Below are 18,291 nucleotides of genomic sequence, written 5' to 3'. Positions count from 1 at the left end.
TCTTTCATAGGGCCTGGAAAAACACAGCTCAAGTTGAAATTCAGAGATCAGCAAGCTACATTGAGCTCCTGGAGGAGCAGAAGGATTCAGAGCAGGTATACCAGAAAAGACAACATATTAGCTGAAAATAATACTGCAGCTAGCCTTTTTAAAAGAAAAAAAAAAAAAAATCATTAATTTGATAATCAAAGAAAAAGACAGGTTGGAAGAGACCTCCACAGATCATCTAGGCCTATCTCCTGCTCAAAATTAGACCTCCACTCACCAAGATTTGAAAGCCTTGGAGTTTAGAGAGTCCACAGCTGCCCTGGGCCTGGTTCCTGTGCTTGGACGCCCTTTGCTGTGAAGAATTTGCCCTTAATTCCATAAGAATTACCAATGCAGTTATTTCTGCCCACTGCCTCTTATTCTTCAACTGTGAAACTGAGAAAACCCTGTTTTCCCTACAGCCCCCCATTAGGAGATGGAAAGGCTGCAAATAGATCCCTGGCTCCCCACCTTGGCCATCTCATGGCTAAACCAACCCATGACCTTCAGTCTCCCCAGTACATCTCATGGTCCATCACCTCTACCATATCAATATCCCTCACTCCAGTCCATCTCCTTCACTGTAGGAATGGGGAAACACCAACACTAGACACTAGTAATAACCCCTCATAAAAGTAACTCTGCTCAATATCACATCCTAATAGTCACAAAACCAAAAAAAGTGCTGAATAGTTTTAGGAATACAGTATGGGGAAAGAGAGAATAAATGAACAATAAATCACACCTTTTTCTATCTACCATGGATTTGAATTTTAAAAAGACAGGAGAAAAAAAACCCCAAACATACATAAGGGACTTTACTAAGTTGAGTGACACTGTTCTAATTATACTGGATTATCTTGGAGCAAAGAAGTTTTTCCATATCATGCCTTTAAAGGATTTAAAGAAAAGAAGAAAGCCACAAATTACCTTTAGAACTGAATCACTCTGAAGATTAATGGTATTTAGCCAGAAAAGACTTCAAAGACACAAAGCATCCTTCCAAAATCCAATTCACCCAGGCGCCCAGGAACAAGCAGGTTGGTTCTGCTGAAAAACTGGCAAGGAGGATATGGATTTCCTTGTTTATGGCAGCCAAACAGGAAGCTGAAGCCAGTAGATTTCCACACAATACTGCAGGGCTGACTTAACTGGAGGAAAGAAATGAACTGGCACCTTAGCTCCATAAGGAAAAGCAAAGGGGTACTTTAAAGGCAAATTTTAATAATTCCCTTGAGTTCAAACCCCTTCCCCAACATCCTGCTGCAGGTCAAGGAGATTTAATCTTTTTCTTTGCCTAATGCCAAGCACCAGAAAGCTCATCTTCCCCTCAGGCCCCAGGAACCAGCTGCTGAGCCAGTCCTTGCAGCTGGTTGCTCTGAATCTTCTGGAGGATCAGCTTCGGATGCTGGGTCTCACAAAAGCAGTTCAGTTCCCTTTCTTAAGGATGAGAAAACTGATGGGAACAGCACCAAGCTTTGGTAGTGGACGGTTACCTTGACACCACCCATAATACAAGCCAAGTAAAAAGCAAAGAAATAATTGACTTACTGAAATCTGAAAAACCACCACCCCGTTTCTAATGTCGTGAAGAACAAGCGAACAGAAATAGAACTCTGATTTTTCTCTTTCATCCTCTCATCCTCAAGTCAGATCTAAGGGGTTTCTTGCTGTTTGTTACACAGTTTTAGATGAGACAACTGTGTGGTGAAGGCCCTGCTCTTTGAAAAAGCCTTCAATCACCACATTTTCCTCACAGCAGGAAATACAGGCTGAGGAAAATGATTGCTGTAACACCCCGCCCCTCCTGGGTTGCCCCCAGTTGGGTTCAAATCTTGGTCCCTTTCTCACTCTTTAGGACTATGTTTTTCAGCTTTACTAAGGATGCAATGTCAGTAGGTTTCTATCACCCTTCTCCCCTCTTCTAATGCCTGTCCTCATTTCTTTGGAAATGTTTAAAGTACAGATTGATGATATCCTTCAAGAAAGCTATTTAAAAAAAAAAAAAAAAAAAAAGTGAGAGAAATATTATTTTCACAGGCAGGTTATGGACTGAAGAAGTTAAGACTGGATTAAAAGTACCTCTGATTTCTTAAATCTGTTCCACAGCCCACACCAAATATCCTGCTGCTCTGAGCCAGCCAAAAGATAAATTGAGGGAGGGGAAAAAAATAAAGATACAGTATAATCACTAAACAGAAGAAAACTGTAAATACAGCCACATAATGCCTCTCCAACACTGTAGTTTCATGCAGATAAATTCATTTCCTTTGCACAGTAGAGCTCAATAACAGTACCTTGAAATAAATACTGCAAACAATATGCCACCACAGGAATTAAACCAGTAGATTAGAAACAGGAATGATTATTTATGTAGAAGAGCTACATTGTTTATTATTATTTAGTTTGTACAGCAGGTTCTTGAAGGCCTCCAAGAAATTATAAACTCTGCACATTTAAATGCTGCTCATTTCTTATACCACTGAAAGGCAGCCACCTTATGACTGCTTTGCTGTCTCCCCTGGTGATTTTTTTCAGTTATTTTTACACTGTGTGTCATTTTCCTTAAAGTCATGGATGAAATTTTCAAATCAGATGAAGAAAAGTTCCTGTTCTTCACAGAGTAATAAAACTCTTGAAAACATGAATGCTTTTAGAATAAAAACAAAGAACAAAACCAGGAGACCCAGCACACCACACCCTCCATCTGCAGGAGAGTGGTGGCATAATGACACCAACAACTGTCCACTTCAGCTGATTCACCAGGAACCACACAGTTTTCAAGAACTGGATTATAGTCTTTATATGGACAGGTACAGCCAGAACAAGTTCAGACAATATCAAGTATTTTCTCACAGAATACAAGATATGTTCAAAATTAGTTTTATGGGAGGCCTCTGATAAAAAGGCCAATTCAGAAGGGTTTCTAAAGCAGTTTTATAGGGATAGAAAGCAAAACAAAACACACACACACAAAAAACCACATGCAAGATGCCAATGTTTCTCATTAACAGGGCTAAGGATTTTCAGTTCTGTAAAGAACGATGTCTTATATGATCCTGGTTATAATTCAGTCATCTTATACTTGGACATTACAGAAATGTTGTTTTGACAAAAAAGCTCTAACTTCATGCAGGATTAGACATGGCAATATTAGGCCTTTAGAGAGCTTCTTCTAAAGTTGCAAAATTCAGTGGAAAATAGTACAGAACTTCCTTTTTGATAGGCACAAGGATTATCTTCCATCCTAAAAAAAAAAAAAAAAAAATCTATAAAGTGATATTCTGTGAGACTACCTTCAATTGGTATTTCAAAGGGTTTCTTTGGAAAGAATGATTTATAGATCACAAAGACCAATGGGTCTTTTATCAAAGAAAATGGATTCCTTTTCTGAACCACAAAGAAAAGACTGATGATATCCTAACCACAGCCCCATTTGTGAGAGATGCATAGTGCCAAGAGACAACAGTTACAAGTCAGTAAATGCTTTACAGTACCCCAAATAACTCACATACTAATTACAGGCAAAGTGCTTGTGGTGTTTTATGGAGCTTAGAAAGCAAAATTATAGCAGAGGGAAATTCACGAGGTAATTTATGTTACCCCCCACAATACACATTAGGAATGACAAAGAGGGTTTTTAAGTAAAAAGTGCACATGACAAAACAGCAAAATTGATATAAATGCGTCGGTGTGTTGTCTGGTTTTCTTCCCAGGACTAAGAAGATTCATACATGTAAAAGTCTGTTCCATGAATGAATGTTAAGATACTTCCAACATGATCATACCCCTTCCTCGTCTCAGTGAAATTCCTATCAATTCTCCATTTAAAGCACAGCCTATATGGACAGGCTTTGCAAAATTATTATCCAGCCAGGAGAAAAACACACAAATTGTATTACATCCAGGGTTTGGAGGGTTTTTGGGGGGGTCATAACAACCCTTTCTTTTGAAGCTGACTCCATTATTACTGATTTATAACTGAAGGTTAGACTTAGCAAGAACAAAGTAGTAACACATTATACTAAAATAATACAACCCAACATTACACAGGTTTTCTGTTAGCTAAATCAGCTAGACTTTGCAATGAAGATGATAAAATTAAGAGCAAAGATTTTTCCTTAAATTCCCAGAAGATTCAAGGACAATGTTATCTCATCAATTTTACCACTGCTGTTCCTCTAGTGCTGTGCCACTCTCATTGTGCAGAAAGTAGAGCCACAAGTGATTCTGCTTCTCTACTGTTTCTTTTTTTCTTTTTACTCTTATTCTTGTTGTTGTCATCTCTATGCTTTGTTCTTTTTGGTTAATGCAGCATGTCTCCAACACAGCCTTGGAAAATAACTATAATGTGATTTGGGTTTAGTGTCACTAAACCTTATTAGCAAGGAGTGCTCATGAAAATCCATAATTACCTCACAAAAAAAACCTCACCATTTTTTGCAATGAAACTACAAAGAACTCCCATTTAACTGTTCAGGCTACTTGGGAAAAGCTGTTGTCACTTTTTTTTCTCCACCTTGTAAATATAAAACACCAAGATCTGCTAAAAACATCCATCTTCTATCAAAGCTGATTTCTAATATGAAACCAAATATACAGTCTTTATTTCAAGACAATAAAATAAAAAGCCATAGAGAGCAAAATCCATCTTGATGGATGTGCTAGTGCTTTGGGTACAACATCAGACTTTGTGATTAAATCTATAATGATAAAAGAATTCCCAGCTGGATAATAGTACAGTGTGGCTAGCACACACACCACTAAACTGTTTCATCTCCCAAAACATGGATGTAGGAGATGGCATTGCCCAGTAGTTTGGGTTAGGGATTCTCCCCACAACACAACCCCACTTCAGTGTGTCTTTTCCCACTTTGCAGGGGGACAAGGTTGCCTCTTCTTTTTCCTTTTATCTGGGAGGTAGGGAGGGGCAAACACTGCTCTATACTTTGCAAGCAGAAGCATAAGAAACTTTTGTCTAAGACATACACCAGTATATGTTCTTATAAACCCTAATTTTCATGTAACATTTAGTAGAGGACAATCTCTGCCTGTAGGTTTTTGGTCTGTTTTCTGTTGCAAATTGAGCTGAGATCAGCCTTTGCATCAATTGCTGCTTGAAAACCTCAGCAAGAAGAAGAGAGAAAAAGAGCCTTTCTCCCCTGCAGCATCAGGAAACAGATCTAGGGTGGCTCTACTATTGCACTCAATGGACAAGTATTCCCACAAACTCGTCCCTTGAGCCTTGCCGAGTCCAACGGCACTCTTGTTTAATTTTTCCAGTAATGTCATCCTCAGAAAATGACCTTGCCTGTAGCTGGCATTAGCAAACCCTAGCTTTCATTTGCACTATTATTTTAAGAGGTCCCCAACCTCTGCGATTACATTAAATTAGAGGGTTGTATGGCCACAACCCTAGTTTTAAGCTAGTGTATGTTCTTGAGCTACAAGTATTATAGACTTCTTCCCACAAAGTTGTCCTCTCTATATCCAGAGCTCTAGGCCATCAGGTAAATATTTCCCCATCTTCCACACAGGGACAAAGCAGCAGTGCCTGTGCAATAGTTGTGTGTTGTGCACATGCTGAACCCTACTCAGAAGCTTGATTAAATGTCCTCTGCACCTGAATGACAACTGAGTCTCCAGACTGGAAAGATGCCCTTGAAGTGCTCTAACATGCAAATTCAAAGATGTGGGGGGAAGCACGTGTGATAAAAATAATATTTGAGGAACTCTCCAGCTCTAGGCAGTGAAGGTAAAAAACATTGACAATCTCAGTAGTGAAATGAAAAATGTAAGAAGTGGACCAAAGTCACCTTCACAGAAGAAACAAGAATTAAGTAAACTCTAGATTGCTCACATTAGAAGCAGGTAAAATTCCACCTGCATGCTGGCCCCCTACATGCTGTTTGATCATGATATCTAAATTACAAGGAAAATAACAAGCTTACTTCAAAAGGTCTCAGGTTTACCTCACCTGCATATATTTATGGGTACACTCAAGCATAACAAAAAATACCTCATTAAAACCCTGTGCTCTTTCCCTTCTCTCCAGTTTTGATTAACCCAGTAAAGACCAAAATCTGCATATTACCATTTCAGCCATTTTCTTCTTCACCCCACCATATCAGAGGCTTAAAAACTTGGAGTCATGCTACAGTTCAGAATGAGAGAAAGAACCCATGGGCATCACTGAGTACAACTCCATGCAGGGCAACAATCAAGTTAAGCTCTAAATCCAAGAGCATTCTCCCAAAGCTTCTTGAACAGCAACAGGCTTGGAGTGATGATCACTTACCTAGGGAGCCTGTTCCAGTACTTGACCACCCTCTCAGGGAAGAACTTTATCCTAATGTCCAACTTGAACTTGTCCTGACACAGCTTTTGACCATTTGCTATTACTGGACACCAGAAAGAAGAGATCAGCACCTCAATCCCTCTCTGCTCCCCATCAAGAGTAAATCCTGAACAGCAACGGGGTCACCCCTCAACCTCCTCTTTTCTAAGCTGAGAAATTTAGTAACCTCAGAACCTAAGTCATGCCCTCTAGTCCTTTCTCCATCTTTGGACATATTCTGATAATTTATATTCCTTCTTATACTATGGAGCCTAAAACTGCACATAGTACTTCAAGGTGAGGGTGAACCAATGTTGAGATATACCACTTATTTTGATCCCTTAGCTATATTGTGCTTAGCGTATCCCAGGATAGGGTTCAAGTGGTCCTTTGGGCCACCAACACATATTATTGACTCATATGGAGCTTGTCATCAACCAAATCCCCAAGATCCCTGTCTGAAGGGCTTAATTCCAGCCTCTTATTTCCCCGTCTATACACACATCTAGAATTACTCTCTCCCAGGTGCGGAAATGGCCATTTGTTCTTGTTAAGTTTCATATACCTGGTGATTGCCCAGCTCTCCAATCTATCAAGATCTCTCCGTAAGGAATTTCTAACCTCAAGGGAATCAGCATCTTCTCCTAGGTTAGTATTATCAGCATACTTACGGCGCACTGAAGCGTGAGAAAAATGGTCCTAAAATGAAGCCCTGGGGAACACCATTAGTGGCTGGCTGCCAGCCAGATGCTATCCAATTTACTACAACTCCTTGAGTCCAACTATTCAGCCAGTTGTTCACCCAGCATTTTGCAAATGTATCTGTTTGTATGCTGGACATTTTGTCCAGCAAGATACTGTGAGAGGTATAATCAAAGCCCTGCTAAAAATATAATAATAATAATAATAATAATAATAAACCACACACACACATATCCACTATCCATTTCCTTCCTTTTGCCCACTAGAAGGATAACCTTGACATAAAAGGTTATATTAAAATAGCAAGGCATGACTTTCCCCTTGTGAGCATGTTGGGTTAGACCAATGACTGCATTGTTTTTCAAGTGGTGTTTCAGAATAAATTTCTCCATAACTTTCTCAAGCACTAAAGGGAGGTTGACATGCCTGTAATTGTCAGGATCTTTTTTCTTGCCCTTCTTAAACTGGAACAACATTTTCTAGTTTGCAGTCAACTAGGACATCTCCAGATTGCTAAAACTGGAGATATTGCCAAATATCAGAGAAGTCTCACAGTAACATTGATCAACTCTTCCAGTAATCTGGGATGAATCCCATTGGGTTCCATAGATTTATAGGCATTCTGTTACAGAAGCAAATCCTATATCAGTTTTAAAATCAGCTGGGAGCTTGTCATTCCTCCAGCTGGAATGCTCTTACCCAGGCCTCTAGGTGTACCAGGGCCCATCAGAGGTGTTAAGGACCAAGGCAAAGAAGGCATTAAACATCCCTTGTTTTATCTTCATCCACATTCATAAGGTGACCAAATTCATCAAGTAATAGGCCAAGGTTTACTTTAGGGGTCCTTTTACTGTTGATACACTTTGAAAAGTTTTTTTGTTATCCACCAAACTACCGGCAAGCTTGAACTGTAGTTGAGCTTTGGCCATACAAATTTTCTTCCTGCACTAGTGAACAGCATCTCTGTAGCCCTCCCACACAGTCTGGACCTGCTTCCAAAACACACACACTTTCATTTTCTGCCAAAGCTCCAGGAGATCCTTGTTCAGCCAAGTGAGACTTCTGCCCTGCTTCCTTGACACATTGGAATTACCTGCTCCTGTACTCTTCAAGATGATTCTTAAAACGCTACCAGCACCCCACTACCCTTGAAAGCAGGTCCTTAGGGGACCTTACTAACTAATTTTTCAAGCAGCCTAAAGTCTACCCTTCCAAAACCCAGGGTGGCAACTCTGATGAGAGGTTTTTCTCACATCAAAGCTTTTAAAATTAAGCGTTTCATGATGGCTGTGGCCAAGACAGCCACTAATTATCATTTCACCCATGCAACCATCTCCATTGACAAATGACAGGTTTAGGAGGCTACCTTTCCTGGTTGGCTCCCTTAGAACTCATATCAAAAACTTATCCTCAACATGCTTTGGGAATTTCCTGGACTTGTTCACATTTTTTTTATCACACTCCCAGCTAAAATCTGAGAAACTGAAGTCTCCCATAAGGATAAGGGTACCTGATCTACAGATATCCCTTAATCCCTTAGAGGAAAAATACATCAGTGTCATCACCCTGGCTGAGTAACCTATAGACTCCCACAACTACATCCTAGTCTGATGTTTCCCCTGATTGAAAACTTTCAAATTCTGTCAGCAACACCAGCTTCAGAGGCTGGGTATGTGTAAGCTGGATCTACCTGATGTCATTCCCTGCAACTGAGAGGGATAAAGGAGGAAAAAAACAGCTGGGCTTCTGATCACTTTACCAATCTCCCTATGGCCCTGAAATCTCTTTTGATCTCTCTTGGACTTCACAGTGTAACTTCATTGGTACACACATGAAAAAGCAGCAACAGATGAAAATCTGAGGAACATACCACACTAGGAAGTTTCCTGGCAATGTCTTTAACTAGAATCCCAAAGACTACTTACCTGAAAGGTGAGTCTGGTTGACTGGATCTTGTCTTTCCTTCACAAAGGAGCCACCAATGACATCATTTTTTCTTCAGGACATGGTCATGAAGTGGGGGTTAGGCTGACCTGATGTCATCAACACATCTAGCATAGAATCACAGAATTGAGTAGGTTGGAAGAGACATTTAAGATCATCAAGTCCAACTGTTAACCCAGTTACTGCCGAGTACTCCACAAACCATGTCCTTAAGCATCACATCTACACATATTTTAAATACCTCCAGGGATGGTGATTCAACCACTTCCCTGGGCAACCTGTTCCAATGTTTGATAATCCTTTCTGTGAAAAATATGTTCCTAATATATCATCTAAATCACCTCTGGTACAGCTCAAAGCCATTTCCCCTTGTCCTATTGTTGTGTGAGAAGAGGCCAACCTCCATGTTGCTGCAGCCTCCTTCCAGGCAGCTGTAAAGAGCAATGTGGTCTCCTCTGAGCCTCCTTTTCTCCAGGCAAAGCACCCAGCTCCCTCAGCCACTGTTCATCAGACTTGTGCTCCAGACCCTTCACCAGCATCATCCACCTCTTAACGTCCCTGTCCTTCTGATTCCAGAGCCTGTTCTCTTTTGTATAAGTGCACTCAGAAACACAAGGTAGTCAAAGAGGAACTTCTCCCACACCCCAAGCAGACATTTGTATCCAATCACTTGTGTCCCACCTTCTGCCTGCTGGGGAGAGAGTGTAAGATCCCTTTTGCCATGTGTTCCACCTAGTCAACATTTTTGTTCCCAAGAGGTCAGAGTAAGCTTTCACCAGCAAATAGTTAAGAGCCTCTGACTACTTTTCAGTGAAAACTACAGAAAGATTGCAAAGCAGAAGCTAAATCAGGATCTAATTCACAATATTAAAACTGAGTTGATGGAAATATCTTTTACACTTACCATTTGCCTGTCATCTAATAGTATTAAAAACAAATGAAACTCACCTACTGGATAAATGATGAGCACAGACAAGGGACAGTCTCTCAATTTTGTAGCAATTGAAAGTTTAAAACAACCTTCAAGTGTCATCGGCAAAGGTAACTCAGAAATTCTCCCTCTTTCATGACACAATTCTGTCAATTAGCTGAAAACAGCAATTACCAGTCCTTTCCTTTATTATTCGTGAAGAATCAAAACTTTCCAAGGATGATAAATGGCTCCTTGGAAAACACAATGCTCAGTTCTGCTAAATTTGCACTTTTCTGTTGGTTTGTGGGGGTTTTTTGTTGGTGTTTTTTGTTTTGTTTTGGTTTGGTTTTTTCTTTTTTTTTTTTGGGGGGGGTGGTGCGGTGCGTGTTTAACCATTCTTTCACACAGCCTACGAAAAGAAAGTAGTAGGGGCTGCTGGGGGAAGGTGTAGGGACAGGATATGTGTCATGGAATGAAAATGCCAAGGGATGGTTTAAAGAGGAATACAGAGCTTTTCTCATTTTTCTCATTTAGCTCACTGACCAGGGCAGAGATGTTCCCACACCTTCATTAATTAAACAGGAAAGTTAACATTGTTAGCAACATTAGGTACAAAATCTCATTTAAATTGTTCTGAAACAAAACAGGAAAAAAAGAAAATGCATTCAGAGGATGACCTTTGAGAATTCTGGCTTCATTAACATTTCAAACAGCACAGCACAAAATTAAGACAGGAAATAGACTTGCAATGCTATTTGACTGCAGAAATATATATCATTAACACTCCTATAATTAACAGGATAGCAGTGTTTGTCCCATTGTCTCTGTTAATAACAGTGTAACCTGCAAATGGAATTTCTCCTAACAAAATTGAAGGGGATATTTAAGTTTATTCTACCTATCAATCTTACTGAGAAATGTCAAACAACCCCCTTTTTGCCCTTTGAAAGGAATTCTTCCATGCCTGCCCTTGCAGGCTCACGTAAAACAGTTGCAGGAGGCATGTACAGGCTGTTCTTAACATCCAGAGTCCAGTCATCCTTTCCCATGTTGCAGAAGCAAGTTAATGGGGGAGCCACTAGTGATCCAGGCATGTGTTACAGAAAGCAGTTCAGACAACATCACCCCTTCCATCAACACCACAGTGTTAGCAGCCCCTTTTCCTCTAACTGGGATCATTTTCCCTAAGCTCTATGGTCCCGATGGCACAGCACTGCCCTTTATAGGGCTGTATTCTGGCTTTTGAATACTCAGAGACCATATGTAACAGCAATTCTGCTACTGTTCACCCAGAGGTATTATGGAATCTGTTAGACTTCACTGCGGGGTAATATTGACCTGATGTACAGTCTAGACTCAACTTGATTCTCTGTTCCTTTGTTAGACTTTCTCAGATAATATCCATCCTTGTACTCCCAAGCTGTGGCAACTATAGGCTGGCTGCTTGGCCATCAAGTGGTTGGTTGTAAGATTTTTAATTTCTCTTACGTTGGATCAGCTTGAAAATCTGATAAAAGCCTGCCCTGCCTCCTAGAGAGGCAAGACACACTAAGAAGTTCTTGACAAGGACCTGTCTCTTCCCAAGGCAGAATGAAGGGCTGGGTGTAACAAACGCTTCAAGTGTCACTGCCAGTACTACACTTTTGTGATTAAGTCAAGTTACATATTTTCAATCTGTTCCCCAATTATTCCTTTTCTATTCAAAGAGGCTGAAGCAAGAAGAAACACAGCTTACCCCCTTGTAAAGGACTAGGGGGATTATCTAACCTCCCTCTCTTTGTATTAAGATGTCATTTACATTATGAGTTTGCCTAAAGTCACAGAAGGGACAGATACTTAGCCTACTCATTGCTTTGGTCATAAAAGCATGGACAAAAAGGTCCCATCATGAAGCTGTTGTACAATCACTGCTGTACCACAGACGTCACCAATCTACTAAGGGTTAAGGAAACAATTATTGTGGGGAAGAGACTTAGTAAACAGCAAAGTTTGAGGATGAACCAGATTTGTGGATCTCAGCAGAGAACTGCAATTAAGATATAATATCAATTAAGATGCAACATTTTCTTAAGTTCCCCTCGCCCAGTGTTACTGTTTATCAATATTAAAAAGGCAATTTATGCTTCTTAGTTCTCTAGACCAGACAGCATGTCTTACCAGCAGGAAAGATTATACTGTCCATCACAACAAACTGTCCTTTCCCTGTTCTTATATTATCAAAACCTGTTGAGATTAAGGCCATAAGAAACTAGATGAAACACATTTATTGGTTTCAAAATCATGGACTTACAAAGTTAAATTCCTATACACTTGTTACCTTTAATAGAAAAAGCATAATGACAATTCTCAGTGAGAGAATTTGAGAAACATTATATGCGCTTGTTGAAAGAGCTCGTAACATAAAACATCTTCCCAGGATGCCCTAAAACAGCAGACACTCAGAGAATAAACAGTTCTGGGCTTCATTTGTTTAAAGATGAAAACAACTTACCACATTTTCAAGATCAAAAGAGGCTTTGAGCAGCTTTCCCTCCCACAGGACTCTTACCCGTCATCTCCCATGCATGCCAGTTAGAAAAATGGTCTGAAGGTGAGGGATGTTCTCAAAATGCTTCACTGCTACACACACCATCATTCAAAAAGGCCTTTATGACTTAGTCTCAATACTACAGCTTTACTACATCAATTACACATGTTCAGTCCTACTGATCTCAATTTTACATAAGCAAGTTGCTTCTAGATTCATTGCTAGTAAGCTCCTTCCTAGGTCTGAAAACCAGAAAAATCACTGCATCATGCAGCCATCTCATGATTGTTCTCCAGTCTAATATTCCTATTTGTCCAGTCTAACACTCCTATTTTTCATTCACTTCCAACTGTACCCATTAGGCCAGCTGCAAATTCCCTAGGACCAGAACAATTTCTCAAGTGACAGAGTCCTCCTTGCCAATTAGAAGAACTGATTTATTTGGAAAAAAGTCTTTGTGCTTTCCTTGGGGTTGAACTGAAATTATAAAGCCAAAAATAGTTTTTTTAAGAGTACATCAGCATTTCCAGCTAACTCAACACAACTATGGCCTTTTCACAGGCCAGACCGAGCACTCTGAAGGGATTTGGATCTGTCCAAGAGCAAAATTTTGTGACTTAGTTTCAAGTGGTATCCAGTAAATCACAACCACGTGTGCCCCAGGTGAGCTAGCTGTTAATTTAGTCAGCACAAGCTCACCAAAGTTGCAAAACTCCCTGGAGCATCCCAACACCATGACAGTGGGGACAACCTAAGGGACAAAGGAAATAATAAATGGCTGGCCAGAGAAAAATGCTGTGGGGAGCTCTCTGTGGCACTCTGTGTCAGAGTCCAGGTACCCTCCACTAATTTTGTCTGTACTATCAATAAGATAGTTCAATCTTTCTGGAATTGTGCTCAAAAATGGAGAAGTTCCCCTTCCAAACGCCGAACTATATAGGGAAAGAAGGCTCTCTAAGATGTCCTCATCTTTTTGTGCAGCCTCCACTGACCATACTCTGACACAATGGAAGGAATTTAGGGGAACATTTTTCTTAGAAGCCTTGGCTAGATAACCTTTATAATTCCTTGTCAAAAACACCTTTCTTCTACTCACTAAAAATCCCCTGCTACTTAAAAAGCAGAATTGCCTTAGGACAGATGTGTCCCTACAAAGAAACTGAAGAACACAAATTTGGTGTCCATCCATTCACTGATGAGTCACGTCCTCAGGGGTGACAGCCAAACACAGAGAAATTAAAAGCTTTCACAGCTCAGAGAACAGTGTGAAAAAGCAGAAAAGTAAAAAAAGCTGAAAACTGAAAGAATGGAGGGCTGAAAATATTCACTCCACAAAAAAAGGTTGATTTTTAAACTCTCTGCTTTGATCATGTTAATCAGCAGCATGGAAACTTGTATACTTAGATCTATGTTTCAGCCAAGAGAAATAGGCTCAATAAACACAGCAACCACAAAACTGCTGCGGACAGGTAGCCATAATTCTTTTTACAGCTTTAATCTGCTAACTGATGAAGTATATGACTCTTTGTGGTTCATTTTCCTGCCCATTTTAATATGGAGAACAGTAGCTACACATCCTTACAAAACCCTTGAGCATCTTTAGACTGCAGGAGCTAGGGACTGAGAGAAGCCAGACCTTCAAGTTTCATAAATTGGAGGATCTACCCCTGTGCTGCTGTGAATTATTTTTACAGTGTAAGGCTCTAGACAGGATCTAAATCTCCAGTGCTTCCATTTCAGATATGTCAAAAATTCCTTTTGCTTTGCCCATCTCCCCTCATTCCCCGCCAGCCTTAGGCCTGGTAGTTCATACTGGAGGCTGTATTAGAGATCATCTTTGGTGGAAACAAGCAGACCATATTCAAGCTGATCACTGCCATTGTGCTTCAGCTCAGCATTAACTCAAGTTGCCACTCCCCCACACAAAAAGAGTTTGCTGCCTTTTTCAGGATACTGAGCTCTAGATTTCACTGTAGATGTAACAGCAATTCTCCTTTGAAGCTGTTTCCACTGAAAACTCAGTCAAGACCTCATCCCACTGATGATTCATTAGTAGCAATACAGAAGACTAAAAGTACCAAAATTGATTCCTCAGCCCTGGTCACACTTTCTAAAGGGACCATTGCTAAAACATGCGTACCCCTGTCAATACGAGAATGCCTTTCAGTATTGGTATAGGTAGAAGTATTGGTGAAAACCATTTTTTGGTGAAGGATTCATTTCACCAAACAAACAAAGGCAGGAATTACAGAAGCCAGCCTATTTAGGGGGAAAAAAAGGAAAAAAAAAAAAAAAAAAAAAGCCACTATGAACAATAGGAGACTTTTTTCCTTGGCAGGATTCAGCAAATGATATGTTACCCACTGCAATATGTATAATTGCTCAACCCAAGCACAAACAGAAACAAGGATACAAAGCCAAGAAAAAAACTAGTATAAGTTCATGGGGAGTTTTTACGCGGGGGGGGGGGGGCAGAACGACATATGACCGGAATAAAGAAGCAAAGATGCTGATTAACACAAAAACACCTGTCTAAATTCACAGCAATGTCAACTCAGAGGCAATGCCATAGCATCAATCCACATCAAATTGCAATAGCCAGAATACAGGGAAAAAAAATCAGACCTCAAAGGACACATGCTAAGGGTGCACCAAAACTTATCACTTATCCTATCTACCCATCCAAAATTTTTCAGCAGCAACCACCACAGTAGTCATTCTTCCTGTTGAAGTACACAGGAAATGACAGGAGATGTACAACAAAAAAAAAGTTTCCAGGAAAATAAATTCCTAAAAGAAACCCAGCAGTGAAGAGAAAAAAAAATAAAAAGAAATTCCCATCCATCATTTTTCACAGAGTTAGACTTGATGATCCTTGTGGATCACTTCCAACTTAGAATATTCTGCGATCCTTATTAAAACCAGTTTTCCTGCACAGATGTTAATGGACAATAATCATGAAATTTAATTCTCATAGACTTCAGCTGTTCAACCTTAATCAAATATACTTACAGCAAGGTAAGGAAAAACAAACACTGTTTTGTGACAGACATCCATCCATAGCACTTTCGTGGTCAGGTTAACAGCTGGACAACCAGCAAAGAAACCAGCTGGAAGGTAGCCAGGCTTGTTATCCTGCAGCAAAGCTGCTGTAATTTAGCTGGCACCTAGAGAAATCTGTAAGATTTGAGACACCTGAGAGACCACAGATATGTTGTGACAAAAGAGGGGAAAAATCCCAGTTTCTCAAGTGATGAATGGAAGGAGTATGAAAGTGGTGCAAACACCTGCAGATATCAGCATTTCTGTAGTCACCAGCCCCCTTCTGCGGGAGCCACAAATTAATCCACAAGGAACCCATGTGCAGGGGCAGTGAATCCAGCCTAAGCTCTCCAGTTCTGAAATGAACTCTAAATGACTAATTAAAGGCCAAATAGTATTATCATTACTCACACTGCCCAGTACTTTATACCATGATTGGGCCCTTTGGCTTCAATTAGTTGCTATCCTGATGGGTGCCAACTAAATAACGGATAAATACCCAATCTTAGCAAATCCTGAAAAACTGCCATACTGTGTGAGTCTTCCTACCAAGTGCACGGTTGCTTTGCAGTTACCTCATTCAAAGTGAGCAGCCCAGAGCTTTGAAAGGTCTCAATGATACCCTTCTTGTTCAAGAAATCTGCTTTTTCCTGGAGCCAAACTTTATGAATCATCCTTGTATCCGCCTTGGCATGACCTGGGGCACAGCTGGCTCAGGTGCTGCCTCAACAGAGGGGCTGCAAAGTTCATGGAACACCTTTTCTCACTTCCTGAGAAGGTACCTTTTTTAAAGGTCCACACTGCTAACAAACAGCCGTATTCAGACTGTGACCTGGGGGAGTGCACTGGAGAAATCAGTTTCTTATGTTTTGCTTTTAAATTTTAAGAGAGGTAGGACAGACGACATAATGTCAATCAAGTAGTGCAGAACCTGCTCAGAAGCCGACAAAATATTTCAAAGAGGCATTTTAGAGCTACTTATCTTATATATACAGCTTCTGCACAGGACTGTGTGAATGTCAAATACAGTCCAAAACAAAAATACCTAAGGTATTTATAAACTCCCAGGAAGAAAAGAGTCATAAGAATCATCTGTTCTTTTTAATTTTGTAGCTTTCTGGGTAACTTCAGAAAAAGGGCAAAGAAGTCTTATTTTTTTATGTCTTCTTGTAGTTTCTGTTGAACACAGACAGGATGCTTTGTGTTTCTTGTGCAGTCATTCCAGCTTGTATTGGAATAAGACATTGGTTTGAATCCATTTTGTACCCAAATATCTTCATTTGTGTGAAGCACTGATCTTATTCTACAGCAAGACCAAATTGACATAATATTCCTGAACACTTAATGTCTTTCAATTTCATAGGGAAAAAAAAGACCAAATTTTTTTAGACTTTTCTCCTCCTCCTCCTCCCTCTCCTCAATAGAAAGAGAGGCTTTTCCATGACCCCTGTGAGCACAGACCACCAGAGGATTGTTTGGAGAGCAAGCATGATGGAAAAAAATTAATTATTTGAGGAAAAGTTCCCCTTTTCATCTGTAACTTCAAACCATATCAATCACTTAAATTGATTTTGTCACTTTAGATGGTTTGCCTAGCAGGGTGGACCTTTTCAGTGCCAGGGTGCCCAGGATGACCCTGCAGGTCCCCATAAAGTTCCAGAAAACAGCTCTAAAGCAGACAGCCAAGCACACTCCCCAGAGCTCCCGCGGTGACCAGGTGGTCACACAGAGCTCATTTCCTCATTTCCAGCTTTGCTGCTGGGCTTATTTGACAGTTGGGTAAGAGGATTTGTCTCCCCTGTGGTAAGTAGGGAAGGTACATGGGAGCTCAAGTTGCAGAAATTTGGAATATCTCATGAGCTCTTTTCCAGCCTGAGTCTTAGCCAGCTGTCAGACAAGCAGCAGGTGCCTTTGCTAGCGAGATATAGGGGAATGAGGGAAAGTGCCCAAGTGAAATAAGAGGAAAAAGTGGTTTGGCTTACCCTCTCGTATTCCTTCCTCTCATCTTCCCCGGCTGGAGGCTCAGGGTTAGAGATTCAATTGGCTACAAACCAGGGACAGCAGCCCTGTTCACCTGCCCCACCTTGAAGCCAGCAGCTTTTTTGCTTTTTTTCATTTGACTGAGCCGACAGGCAAGAAATCTGTCAACGAAGGTGAAGAGATCACATTAGCATTTCCACTTGGGCTAAAGGAACACAGCTGATAAAAATGTGATGTCAGTGTAGGTACATCTGCAAAAGACCATCAAAAGGGCGGGAAAACAAGTTATTCAAAGCATGAACCCTTCCTAAGCAACCAGCTGCGAAAATAAATGGACCCATCTTGACTCCCAGCCATTTATAATCAGAGAGAAGAATGAAAGTCCTATTATTTTTGAAGCCTGTAGCCATTTTATCATGCCAAACCTCATAATTAAAATAAATAAATAAATAAATAAAATTTAAAAATTTTAAAAAAACCACACACCAAAAAACCCCATCACCTGCCAACTGGCTCCTTTCCTCAGCTGTTCTTGCCCAAACCCCTGAATCCTGGACTGTGCATGCACAGCTCAGTTCAGAGCAGCAGGACCTGAACAGCGCTGGCAATGACAGAGCATTCTCCTAATTCACAGAGGACTCTGGATGACCTAGGAAAGCTCATAAAACAAGACAAACATAGCAAAGATTTTCCTAATTAAATGGAGACCATCAGAAGTCCTTTAAGTTTTAAAGAAATGTTAGTGTTTATAAAGGGAAGCTGATGCTGTTCAAATGGCTCCTGAGAGGACCATACCAACAGCAAGTTTGCAGCATCTAG

The 18,291-nt window shown here is 40.4% G+C and overlaps 1 long non-coding RNA gene across 1 annotated transcript; it reads right to left on the bottom strand.

Moving 5' to 3' along the window:
* Window positions 1–2,710: 2,710 nt before the first annotated feature.
* Window positions 2,711–17,570, bottom strand: LOC120763400 (uncharacterized). The gene is made up of 3 exons (XR_005704089.1): window positions 17,475–17,570; window positions 8,992–9,117; window positions 2,711–3,274 (listed from the first exon to the last, which is right to left on the bottom strand). It is a non-coding gene; the product is annotated as an uncharacterized LOC120763400 (long non-coding RNA).
* Window positions 17,571–18,291: the final 721 nt, after the last annotated feature.

The sequence above is a fragment of the Hirundo rustica genome, chromosome 1 (assembly GCF_015227805.2).
Source record: "Hirundo rustica isolate bHirRus1 chromosome 1, bHirRus1.pri.v3, whole genome shotgun sequence".
NCBI classification, from domain to species: domain Eukaryota; kingdom Metazoa; phylum Chordata; class Aves; order Passeriformes; family Hirundinidae; genus Hirundo; species Hirundo rustica.
Note: the sequence above shows the minus strand (reverse complement) of the source record. Positions and strands in the feature narration are given on the sequence as shown.